Here is a 13,125-nt window from a genome sequence, read left to right on the forward strand (position 1 = left end):
CAGAAATTTTTATCACTACCCTTTCATACTCAGGTAATGAAGTTTTCAATCTCCCCTCTCCACGTATATCTGATTAACTCCCATGAGATCTTAGAACCAGTACCGTTGACTTCTCCCCCACAACTATGACAACCCCATTTCCTATTAAATGTTAAATGAAGTGTCCATTTGACACTTCATTTAACATTTAATAGGAAATGGGTTAAATGAAGTGTCCATTTGACACTTCATTTAACCCATTTTCTTTGTTTTAAGTAGAGAATGGCCATGCAGTAAAGTTAGGTAAACATTTAACTGTTCACGTGCCTTCCCAGGTCAGGGAATGACCACCGCATATCCCCGGAGCAATATGGCCTTAGTTGCTAATGCTCCTAAAATAACTAACAAACGTGCTTTCCCATCATTTTCTAGCTGTGAATATGACTGATTGTATCAAGCTCATGCTGATAAATTCTGCCACCAACCTAAAGTTTTAATATAATTATATTGAATGTAATTATAGTACTTTTTTAATTCTAGCTGAAATCAGCTAACGTTTCCCAGTGTGGCAATAAAAAAGAACACAAAGTGAAGTGAATAATTGATTCATTTTTATTCCAAGTAATCACCAGTTGATTGAATGCATTTATTACACTTTAAAATTTTCTGAAGAGCCAACAAAGGCATCCAAAGAAATGTTTAGTTCAACCTCACAATTTTCCTTTGAGGAAGTTTTCACCGTGGGAAAGAAGAGGTCCATTGGTGGTAGATGGTCTATACAAATTTTATCAAATATTTTCACAACAATGCACTACAATAGTCTTTTTATCACCGTTCCCCAAATAAACTTTGAGCTTTGGCGATTTTGAAGTCTACATGATCTGACACGTCATCTCGGAATCGTACCGAAACACCCAATTCCAAATAGTCGAGGAAATTAGGATTGTCTTCACAAGTCTAGGTGAAGTTTTTGCATAATGATACTCTTGGTTGCTTGTGCTCATCCTTGAAGTTGCATGGTACAGATGTTCCTTTTCTTCATGTAGAATTAAACAAATTGTCTCACTCATCAGCCATCACTGAGGGTTAAACAACCATTCCTTGCCACAATTTCCCCAACTTTTTCTGCTACTTTCATTTTAGGAGGTTGATGGATGCCCACTTCTTGGGTCATCACGAACATCAGTCTGTCTTTGGACTGCTTATACCATTCAAACACTGATACGACAATGTTTCATCACCATAAACAGCTCGTAATACTTCATGTTTCTGTTGCAGATTTTCCCCGTTCAAAACAATCATATTCATTCGTTGCTCCATTGCAAAATCATGACAGAGCTTGAACGCCACTAACTAAACTGTTACTTGCAACCTGTCAGCCTACTGGACAATCTGTACCACCATCTGTTGGAGAAAGTATGCCACTTCTGTTCATTTTCAAATGCACTTTCCTAGTTTTTTTTTTTACAAATCACAAGATGGAGATGAATTGAAGTTCTAGGGTCACGTAGCATTAAAAACATCAAACACCTAATATCCTCGTGGTAGCACATGGTTATTACTATCTTCTCCACGCTCGGTTGGAAAAGGCCTGGTTTTGAATCCCATCAATAGCGTGAGGAACATGAGGGTTTTTTTTTTTTTTTACTACATCGCTGAGTTGGTCCTGGTGAGAACAGCAAAGAATTTTGTGTGGCAAAACCTACCAGAGAAAACATGCCGTTTATGAACGATAGTACACGTGGCAGAATGCGGTTCTTGCATTCCCTAATATGACTGGGTTTTTTTTTTATATATATATATATATATACATATCCAATACTATTAAATTTAGTCCAACTTAAATCGGTTTGGGATGAGGGTTGTCATTGACACAGTCTGTCTATGTACTGAGTTGGCTTTTGGATTAGCAACACTCCTTGTATAGGAGTGGAGTGGTCCATGACACAGGCTCTGTGTCGGGAACGACTGATATAAGATTGTAGTTCGCACACAGCGATCAATTTTTGAGTAAGGAAGAATGGGTTGGAGTCGAGATCTTTCCGACTTTGAACGTGGAATGATTGTGCAAGCATGAGGTACAGGTGCCAGTATTTTGACATTGAAGATCTCAAGTGTGGATGGCAGTGGTGAATGCCGCGTCTCGTGATAGAGATGCAGCACACTGGCCATGCTAACAACCCAGAACAGGAACAACAAGGCCTATGTGCTGGACTTCAGCTCGTATAGGCGACGGCTGTCGCGGTACTCATGCTCTCTGAAGACAAAAGTCACATGGGAATGTCAGCACCAACACTGACCATTGATGATGAAATCTGTTACCTAGTCTGATGAAAATCCCGTTTCCTATCATGCTGATGGAGTATATCTGCATTTGGAGAAAGCAACAGGAAGCCACAGCACCTGGATGTGCTGTTGTTCAGGCTGGCTTGTGGTGTTATGGTTTGGGGACTTTTTGTGCCATGCCCTAAATCCTCTGACCACTTAATGGCTCGATGGGAACACCTGCCTGTGCTGTTATGCAGTACAACCCTTCATGATAGTGTGCAGACAATGCACACTATCATGAAGGGTTTCAGGAACGTGATAATGAATTCTCCATCCTCACCTGGCCATCCAAATCACCTGATCAACTAAATTGAGCAATGGAAAAGGACATACCACCGACCTATGTGAAATTACTGGCCACGTGCAATGCACGAGTGGAACTATCACAGGACACTCTGCAATGCCTTGTGGGTTCCATGCTAAGACGTACGAGCTGTATTACGGGCAAAAGGTTGCTCCAAGAGGTATTTTGTGTTGCTAACGCAAGGCTAACTTGATATATATATATATATATACACACACTGGTGCCACTTTATTAGGTACTCCTAACTAGTAGCGTGTTGAGCCTTCAAAACAGCCTGAATTCGTCTAGGCATGGATTGAACATGATGCTGAAAGTGCTGTGCAGGAATGGAGTACCACGCAGTTCCTTGAGATTCGACAGAGGCGTAGGCCTGCAGCGAACAGCGCCCTTTCCAGCTCATCCCAAAGATGTTCAATAGAATTGAGATCCGCCGACTGAGCAAGCCACTGCAGCAAAGAAAAGTCACTGTCGTGTTCCTGGAACCATTCCATAGTGATTTGGGCTTTGTGCACCGGCGCATTATCCTGCTGGAAATAACCATCTGACTGTCAACATGAACGGTTGCACTTGGCCAGCAACGATGTTTAGGTACGATGTGGCATACAGACGTGAATCTGTGGGTATCGATGGACCAACGTGTGCCAAGATAACATTCCTTACCACCTTGCACAGTAGTCGTCAGACATGACTGTTCCATGGATTCATGTTTTTACCAAATTCTGAGCCTTCCATCAACATGATGCCCAGGAACTTCGACTCGTCAGACCAAGCAACTGTTTTCCAATCTTCGATAGTCTAGTGCTGTGCCCACAGGAGGGGTGCTGTCGCATTCGTCATTGATAACAAAGGTATGCGACGTGGCCGTTGGCTCTTGTAGCCCATTCGCGACAAAGTTCCACTAGTGATTCGTGGCGATATTTTGTTCTGCGCACCAAGGTTGTATTCTGACGTGATGTGTAACATTGTGGCCCGTCTGCTTGCACAATTCTAGCCATCCTCTGACCTCTCTCATCAAGCGATTTTTTTCCATAGGAGAGCCTTTGAGGACGTTTTCTGTTCGTTGCACCATTCTCGATGCACCCTTGAAACTGTGGTGTGTGAAAAGTTCAGGAGAACTGCCGTTTCAGAGAAGCTTTGTCCAGCATGGCTTGCACCTACTACCATGCCACGTTCGAATTCCGTAAGATCACGCCTTTTCCCCATTCTTGCTACGGTTTGTACGCTTAACATACTAGAAAGGTTCTGCTGCATTTATATCTACAACTGGTCATGTGACTTGCAATGTTTGGGACAAACCATTTGTGTGTACAGCAAGGGTGTACCTAATAAAGTGGCAGCACAGTGTACATGCGCTATCTTAACACTTCCTAAATTTTTTGGAAGATACTCATATGGTTTCTGAAAATATAAACTGACAGGTCAGCACCCTCAATGAAGAAGGCTGTAACGGAGGAAGTTTAAAATAACCTTGAAAAGCGGATATTACCTCTTTTTAAACTTCTTACACCTGCCCCCCTCTAAAATTTTCACGTAATTCTTTGACAAGTCATTCTGAGATTACATTGCAACTTGGTATGCATTTTACAGTTCTGTGGTGTAGTAAATTTCTAATATTTGATCACATCCACTTGAATCTATACACTACCATCGTATTATGGGGAACCATTCATGAAGACTTCCGCATAATTCTTGTAATATTTCTTCCTAAAAACAACAGTGAAACCATTTAGCTGGTGCTCAATGTGGTTGGCTAATAAATATGGCTGTCGAGAGAGGAGGGTCACTGATAGTCTAAAGCAGGCTGTAAGCACCCTGCTCAGCATATTGCACAGATGGTTTTCATGGATGGGATGTAACACATCACATCAATTAATTCGTAATTAATAGTTACAATAGTATTATTAGAGAAACGATACTGAAGGATTAGAGATGCATTCTGTGAGTTTTTGGTCCAGTCTCGTAGACGGATCTGTTTGATTATAGCCGGATGAACACTTCACTGCAGATTGTCCTCCTGTGATATTCTAGACTGCTGCAGTGCAATGCATGGTGACCTGGTGTGAAAATTAGCTGTTGAGAAAGAATGGCTGGGTCACAGCCCAATTTTAATCTCGAGTACTTGTTTGATGAAATGGAGCAAAGTGGCAGGGTATTAGAGAAAGTTTTTGAAGCGATATTGGCCACAACCATGCATATGAATTTCTGCAAAACTTTTAAGAGAAATTTTGTCCTCAACACAACCTAACCGTATAATGTCCTAAAAATGGACTCTAAATTTGCTGTGATTCATTATAGAAAAAATTTACATTGAGAACTATTCTTCTAGTTCAATTATTTTTAATGATTAAACATACCACATAATCATTTACATCCACTTGAATGTACACACAAGTACTCAGGAAGTGAAAGAATACCATTAACATTCAGCGTACTCCATACATTCGAGACTTTAAACACCTCAGTCGGATCTTCCCACGGATGCCTAGGCTTACCTAGGAAGGCAGAACTGAAGCCTTTCTGAGAGCACCCGTTTGTTTCTTTACCAATCTGATTTCCCTTCTCTGCACCCGTTCCAGCAGACCTACATCCTTCATAAAGTGAGACCTCCAGACCTGTATAGAGTACTCAAGATGTGGCCTAACCATGGCCTTATACAAAGGAATAATCTTATCCCTGCTAGCAAAGTTTCTGTATATCATTGACAAAAGTTTAATGAGCTGTCCTGGCAGCATGTCTCCATTGCTCAGAGAATTTCATGTCTGATTGCACAGTTACCCCCAGGTCTTTTTCATTCTCAACTAATCTGAGTGTAGTACCACACAGTTGATTAGTTACTCAGGGATTACTGCTACCCATGTACAGTACCTTGCATTTGTCAGTGTTAAAATTCAGTTGCCATTTCTCAGCTAATCAACCCAATTTTCCTAGATCTTGTTGAAGTAGCTCACCCTGATAACTGGCATTAACCACCCTGCCGAACTTTGTATCATCTGCAAACTTAGACATTAAACCTGATATACCTTCATCAATATCATTGATAAATATTGAAAACAATAATGGACCCTGGGGAACTCCACCAATAACAGTCCACTGACAACAATGCCCATTGATAACCACTCTGTCATCCACTTTATCCATAATAACTTGCTCCAGTTTGTACAGCAGGCTTTTATGTGCAACAATATCAAAAGACCAATGTATTTTTTGCATCCAGTTTCTTCGTCACTGCATCATAGTAACCTATCAGATTGGTTAGCCAAGAGTGCCCCTTGACAAATCCATGATGTGAGTGCAGTATAACCATGCCTGTCCAAATTGTCCTGTGTTACTTCTTTAACTAGTGATTCCATTATTTTCCTTGGAACACGTAAGGTCTGTAAAATAGCTCATGTCGCCTTTTGATACCACCTTTATGAATTGGGGATATATTCTTACTTCTTTGGCCTATAGAGACCTCCCCTGAATCCAATGCTGCTCTCATAATTATGGCTAAGGGTTTGCTTGCCAACTTTAACAACCACCCTCAACAATTTCTCCACTTTTCTTTCAGTTATCACAAGGTCATTTAGCTCCTCATTAGAGTTTGATAAACTTTTGGTATCCTTTACCCTTAAGAATTAGTAATGCGTAATGTAGGTGCAAAATATCTACTTCAATTTTTGTGCAACCTGAGCCATCAACATCCATAGACATCAAGTGGCCCAGTGTGATTCAACTTCTTCCTTCTACTGTAAATGTAAGCATAGACGTCTTTGCATTTTTATCACAGACTTCATAATCTGTCTTAACTTCCCAACCTTTTTTGTCACTTCATTGCAGACTAATTTATATCTTCTTTATCACCTGTTAATTTATATGCAACACATGAACTTTTCTTCTCTACGACGTGTCTCAATAATTCATCTGACATCCATTTAGGTCTCAGCCTTGAACAGTATTTTTTCATTGGTATGAAAAGCCTAATAGCTTCTTTGAATGCTTCCCATTTAGAATTTGCTGTTAGTAACAGCATCAGTTGGTTCCATTACATATAATTTAAAAATTGTCCGAGCCCACTCTGGTCACCCTTAAGAAAGTAAAAGCCGTTCCCTTTACCCGTGACAGTAGTTATGTCTTCAATTAACTTCTACATTATTACATTGTGATCGCTGCCACCCAGTTGTTATTTTACCTGCAGGCATTATCAGCAGTTATGTTATACAGGGTGTTTCAAAAATGATGGTCAATAATTTAAAGGTGAAAAGTACAAACTAAAATAAGCAAAAAAGTCCCAATGAACATTTGGCCGCAAATAAACCGTTTTCGAGATAATGCACATTTTCTGTTAAGATCCGCGACTGACTATGGGAGAACTCTGGGAGGGTAGTCTGTATTGCTGAGACCTTGTACACGCTGGATGTGGTAGGGCCACAGTAATTGGGGATCTAAAATTCGCCACACACTTATGACTCAGTACACGCTCTTGCAGAGCAACCCGCTTTGTCGAAATTCCTGGATTTGGTTCTATTCTTTCTAACAGTCTGCGCGTGCTATCGTCACGTCCTCCCCACACTGGGTGGAAAAGGCCCGGGTTCGAATCCCATCGAGGACGCGAGGAACTTTAATGGACTTTTTTTCACTACGTGGCTGAGTTAGTCGGTCTCAGACGTAGATAGCAAGTTTTTTTCCCTAGAACGGGTTTTTCGTCCAGCAAACAGACAAATCGACCATAAACACACGCAATTAACATACATAAAACATAGCACGGCAGATGAATTTAATTATTTGGGTGGCCTAAATATAATATTTTTATTCTTTCTAACACACTTTCCTCAACATCAGGTGTTTATGCTTCTGAGCCTACCTACTCGCACTCTGTGTGCAAAGCGCCCATGTTCTCTAAGGTGTTGATGTACCCTGATGAATGTGCGCCTGTTGGGCTGCTTTCGGCGGGGAAATGCTTCTAAAGTGCATGTCCAGGGACGCACTTCAGAAGCATTTCCCCGCCAAAGTACGCCTTTGCATCCTTTTTGGCAAAGGATGCAAAGAAAAACAAAAAGCAAAGAGTTCTTTACATATGTAAACTGTAGAAGGATAGGGATGAATCAGATTGGTCCACTTAACGTAGATGGTTCGACTATTGATGGTTCTGCTCAAGTAGCTGATAAACTGAATGAGTATTTTGCATCTACATTCACACATGAGGAGTTATTCAATGAGGGGAATGCCAGAAGTTTATCAAACTCGAACAGGGAGCTAAGTGATTTTGTAATAACTGAGAGCAAAGTGGAGGAGAAATTGTTGAAGTTAAACATAAAAAAAGGAACTTCGGGTGGACGGGATCTATCCAGCTATATTAAAGGAGGCGGCAAAGGAAGTAAGCAAACGCTTAGCCATAATTATTAGGGTTTCCTTTGACTCAGGGGAGGTCGCCATGGACTGGGGGTGTGCAAATGTATCAGCAATTCACAAAGGGGTTTCAAAAGGTGACACAAGTTGTTACTACAGACCTGTTAGTTTTAACTTGTGTTCCTGGGAAAATAATGGAATCACTGGTTAAAGAAGCATTGCAAGTGATAGTTAAGACACAGCATGGGTTTCTTAAAGGGAAGTCTTGTCTGACCGATTTGACTGGATACTCTGATGTGGTCACAAAGGAACTGAATGCCAAAAATAATTTTGATATCATATACTTGTATTTCAGGAAAGCTTTTGATACTGGTGCACTGTTGATAAGGTATGGCATTAAGGGTAAGTTGCTACAATGGTTAAAGGGATGGTTGAGTGGGAGACGACAGAGAATGGTAATCAATGGACACTGCTCTTCTTGAACAAATGTTAGTGGAGTTCCCCAGGGTTCGGTGTTGGGCCCATTGTTGTTTTGTATATTTATCAATGATATTGATGAAGGTATATCAGGTTTAATGTCCAAGTTTGCAGATGATACAAAGGTTGGCAGCGTTGTTAACTACAGTAAAGACAGTATGCTACTCCAACTAGGTCTAGATAAGTTGGGAAAATGGGCTGAGAAGTGGCAGCTGAAGTTTAACATTGACAAATGCAAAAGTACTGCATATGGGTAGCGATAACCGAAGAGAAACGTACAAACTGTGTGGTACAACACTCAGGGAAGTGGAAAGTGAAAAAGACCTGGGGGTAACCGCGCAGTCAAATATGAAGTTCGCTGAGCAGTGCAGAGGGGCTGCCAGGGTAGGAAATGGAGTCTCGTTAATGATATATAGGAATTTTGCTAGCAGGGACAGGGAGGTGATTATCCCGGCAATGGTCAGGCCACACCTAGAGTACTGTGTACAGGTCTCTAGGCCTCATTTTAGGAAGGATGTAGAGTTGCTAGAACGAGTACCAAGAAGTGCAACAAGGTTGGTGAGGGGAACAAAGGGGTGCTCTTACCAAGAAAGGCTTAAGTTCTGTAAATTGTGACGCTTGGAGAGTAGGCACCTGCGAGGTGATCTGATTGAGGTTTATAAAGCTTTGAATGGGTTGAGCAAGCTGAATGCTGATGGGATTCTTCCTCTTGTTCAGATTATGAACCTGAGGGGGCACAGATTCAAATTGAGGAAAGAGTTGTAGAATTGATGTGCGGAAATTTGCCTTTAGTCAGCGGGTAGTTGATGGGTGGAACAGACTTCCATCTTTTGTGGATAGCCTAAATAAATTTACTGCTGAGCTGGACGGGCATTTGGAACGAATGGATGGATGAAATGGGAGGGTTTTTTTTTTTTTATTTGGCTGATGCTGCATAAGCTTGCTTTCTTGCATCGTATGCCTATGCTAATGTCCGTATACTCTTCGTTGCTGCAACCTCTTTCCAGGTTGACTGTCCTTTGACAATACTAATATGCCTGCTACATCTCAGGGGAAAGGGCGAGAATGAGCATAACCTAACCTGATCAAACAAGTCAGTGATGGATCCCAACTCTGTACAGTTCACCTTGTCAGTGGTGGATCCCAACTGGAAATGTGCAATATCTAGAAAACGATTCACTTAAGGACCCATGTTTACTAGGCTTTTTTTTTTTTTTTTTTTTTTGCATATTTTATCCTGTATAGTTCATATTGTCATATGACCATCACTTTTGAAACACCGTGTATACTCTTATAAGTAACTGGTTATCAGCAGTGATTCCTCATGAAGAATCATGCTGATAACCAGATCAAGAGTATTGCTTCCTCTTGTTGTCTTTCTAATATGCTGTAGAAAGCAATCATCCAAGGAATCCATAAAAGTCTTTCTACTGTGCGAGTGACAATCCCACAAATTCCAGTCGATATCTGGGAAAGTTAAAATCCTCCATTATTAACATTCTGGTTTATGCGCCAACTCTATTTCTCTGTATAGCCGTTTGGTAAAGTCATCATATTCATTAAGCCTATAACACACTCCTAATGGTGGAGGTCAGCAGCAACCATATTCAGTTAGCTATTCGAGGGCCGCTGTAATCAAATTGTGGCAGGAATGGACCAAAGAGGAACCACGTGCCAGGACAGGGACAACCCCCCTGGTTGAATGTCGAATTGAATGGGAATGGTACGCTCGATTTGCTTGTTTTGCTGGACGAAAGAACCCCAGTTTCTGGGGTAAAAAACTTTACTATATACACCTGAGACAGACTAACTCAGCCATGAAGTGAAAAAAGCCCACTAAAGTTCCTCGCGTAATCGACGGGATTCGAACCCCAGCCTTTTCCACCCGGTGTGGGGAGGAGGATGGTGACGATACCACTGTGCTACCACGCAGACTTTTCATGGATATCATTGAATTCATTGCCAGACCCAAATTTTTCCCTACTTGCTGACCGTGTTATCCACATGCCACTTGACTCTCAACAAGCAACGCCCCTTGTCACAAGGCCCGCATTGTGCCAGTCTGTGTGCATATATGTATATTCTTACGTATGTACGACACCCAGAACAAATGTTCAAGGCCGCCTCATGTATTTTGCGTAGGTATAGGCAGCTGTAAATCAGGCCAGGTATGTGCGTTTGTGCAGACAGTGCTGTGTATTATGATGTTCTGGCCCCTTGGCTAGTCTGCACGCCTAGCACAGTGGTATCATCACTGTCCTCCCCACACTGGTTGGAAAAGTCCTGGGTTCGGATCCCGTCGATGACGCAAACGTTTTATGGACTTTTCACTCCGTAGCTGAGTTAGTTGGTTTTTCGGCGTAGATAGCAAGGTTTTTACCCCGGAAAAACGGGTTTTTCATCCAGTAAAGCAGGACCAGGAACATACAATTTACATTCCCAATACACATAGGTAGTTGAAAGTAATTTTCCAGATTACTCTAATATAATTGTTTAATAGTTTTGGCCTCTTGGCTACCTGAAAACTGGTCACCAGGGTAGCCGCTTCCAGATACTCGTCCCCACCACGGGGAGGTGGGCCAGTTCACTTACTGTCTCTAGTTCACCTAGTTTTACCACGAAATAAACCAGATTCCTCTTGAGGGCCCATTCCTGAAGGGAAAAAAACAGTCAAGACATAAAGCGCATTAAATTAACTAATGAAATTCAACATTCTTCTCTTAAAAACTTGAGTAGCGAAACCTTGCAGAAACTGAAAGTTAAGAGTCTTCCAGAAGACTCTTAGCTTTCATAGTGAAAAGAACTTATGATGTTTCTGAGAACCATACTAAAATCCTCGTAGAGACTACAGTCATATAATTTCCAGTTTTCTTTCTGTCCACATATAAATAGTTCGTTATCCTGCACCCCTAATAAGAATAACTTTTCATTTAATACCCATGGCCTGTAATCAAATAAGATGTCTCCATACGCAATGAAAATCATGTTCTCTTCCTGTTATTTAATAACAAAGTTACTTCTGGAAGAAATTTTCTAATGACATTACTAGTCAGAGAAGTGCCCCATCTAACTTGGCACTTATTAACTAATAAGTTGAAGCATCTTGATCGTTCTTCTTTAGGATCCGCATGTAAATCGAGTTCTATATCTAAAATATTCTACACGGAATTAGTTTTTTGATTCTGTATACCTCTATAGATGAGATATACAACGGAATGATCTCTGACAGAACTTGAAGGGATAATTCTTATTATGCAGTATTTTTGGATCCTACTATATTTCCAGCGGCCAGACGCCTCTCTGAAAGGCAACTTGTTTACAAGCTGTCTTTAGCCCTTAATGTACATTTTTGGGTTAGTTTCGATTTATGAGATCTAGTGGTAGGTTGTGGTGTTTGAAAGTTCCATTTTCCATTTTGGTCTTGTGAAAACTCGTGAAATGGAGTAAAAACGCCATGTGTGCGTTAATTTACCCAAACAGTTTTTGCTAATTTTGTGGACTATTTACAGTGAAGTCTCACCGTCGATCAATCACAGACAAAGTTAAACAAGCTTATTATTTTTATTTTGTTGCCAGCTGGGTGATCAGGATAAAAGGTAGGCACCGCATATGTGCTGTATAACGTGTTATGCGAATCTGACTGAATGGATGAAGGGGAAGAATTCTAAAATGCCTTTTGCTGTTCCGATGATCTGGCATGAACCAACAATCAGCTCGAAGATTGTTACTTCTGCCTCACAAATACTAAGGGGTTTTCAGGAAAAAATACCCCAACCTTCCGTCTGCAATAAGACCAGTGCCACGCACACTGGAACTCCCTATTCCTATTCCTCCACCTAGTTGTGCAAAAATCGCTGTTCCAGAAAAAGAGGGATTTAGGGATTTGGAATGGTGCTTCATCCGCCTTTGCTCATTAAGTTGGATCTCATGAAAAATTTTGTAAAAGTTCTAGACAAAAATAGCGAAGGTTTCAAGTACTTAAAAAGCCAGTTTCCAAAAATTAGTGATTATTGAAGTTGAAGGAGGGATTCCTATGTCCACAAATTAGATGGCTTTTAAAGGAAAAAATCTTTGAAACTAAACTTAACACCACTGAATTAGCTGCGTGGAAATCCTTCAGAGCTGTTGTTAGTGGGATTTTAGGGAATAAAAAAAAGTAGAGAACTAAAAAGAGTTGATAGAATTGTTGCATAACTATCAAAAGTTAGGATGCCAAATGTTGCTGAAGATACACTTCCTACATTCGCACCTGGGCTTCTTTCTGGGCAGTGATGGGTGACTATTGCTGGTTTCTGATAAGAGAGGACCATTCTGCTCATAAGAGGAAAAAATAACTGCAAGTAATACAATTTCCTATTTTTGCTTCCACTTTTGTGGGTCAATTGCTTACTTAAATCCAAATGGTGGTTATAAAGTTTAAATTTCTTATTTTTTATCCATTTGGAATGTTTACTGATCGTCATTTCTATTTCAAGCAAGTAATTTACAAGAAAAGTAGTCAAATACATTTAGATAAGTAAAAATTAACAATTTTTGGAAAAAAGAAGCACGAAGCCATAACATGAAAACGTGACGTGCTACAAACTTTCTACTGCCATTTTCGTTTTCAGCACATGCGATTTAGACAAAATCAGTTGGTTTCATTCATGTTATTTGTTAAGGGAAAGTCTTGTCTGACAAATTTGATTGCATATTTTGATGTGGTTACA

Source organism: Mastigoproctus giganteus, chromosome 4 (genome assembly GCF_048544385.1).
Source record: "Mastigoproctus giganteus isolate SK-2022 chromosome 4, ASM4854438v1, whole genome shotgun sequence".
NCBI classification, from domain to species: Eukaryota; Metazoa; Arthropoda; class Arachnida; order Uropygi; family Thelyphonidae; genus Mastigoproctus; species Mastigoproctus giganteus.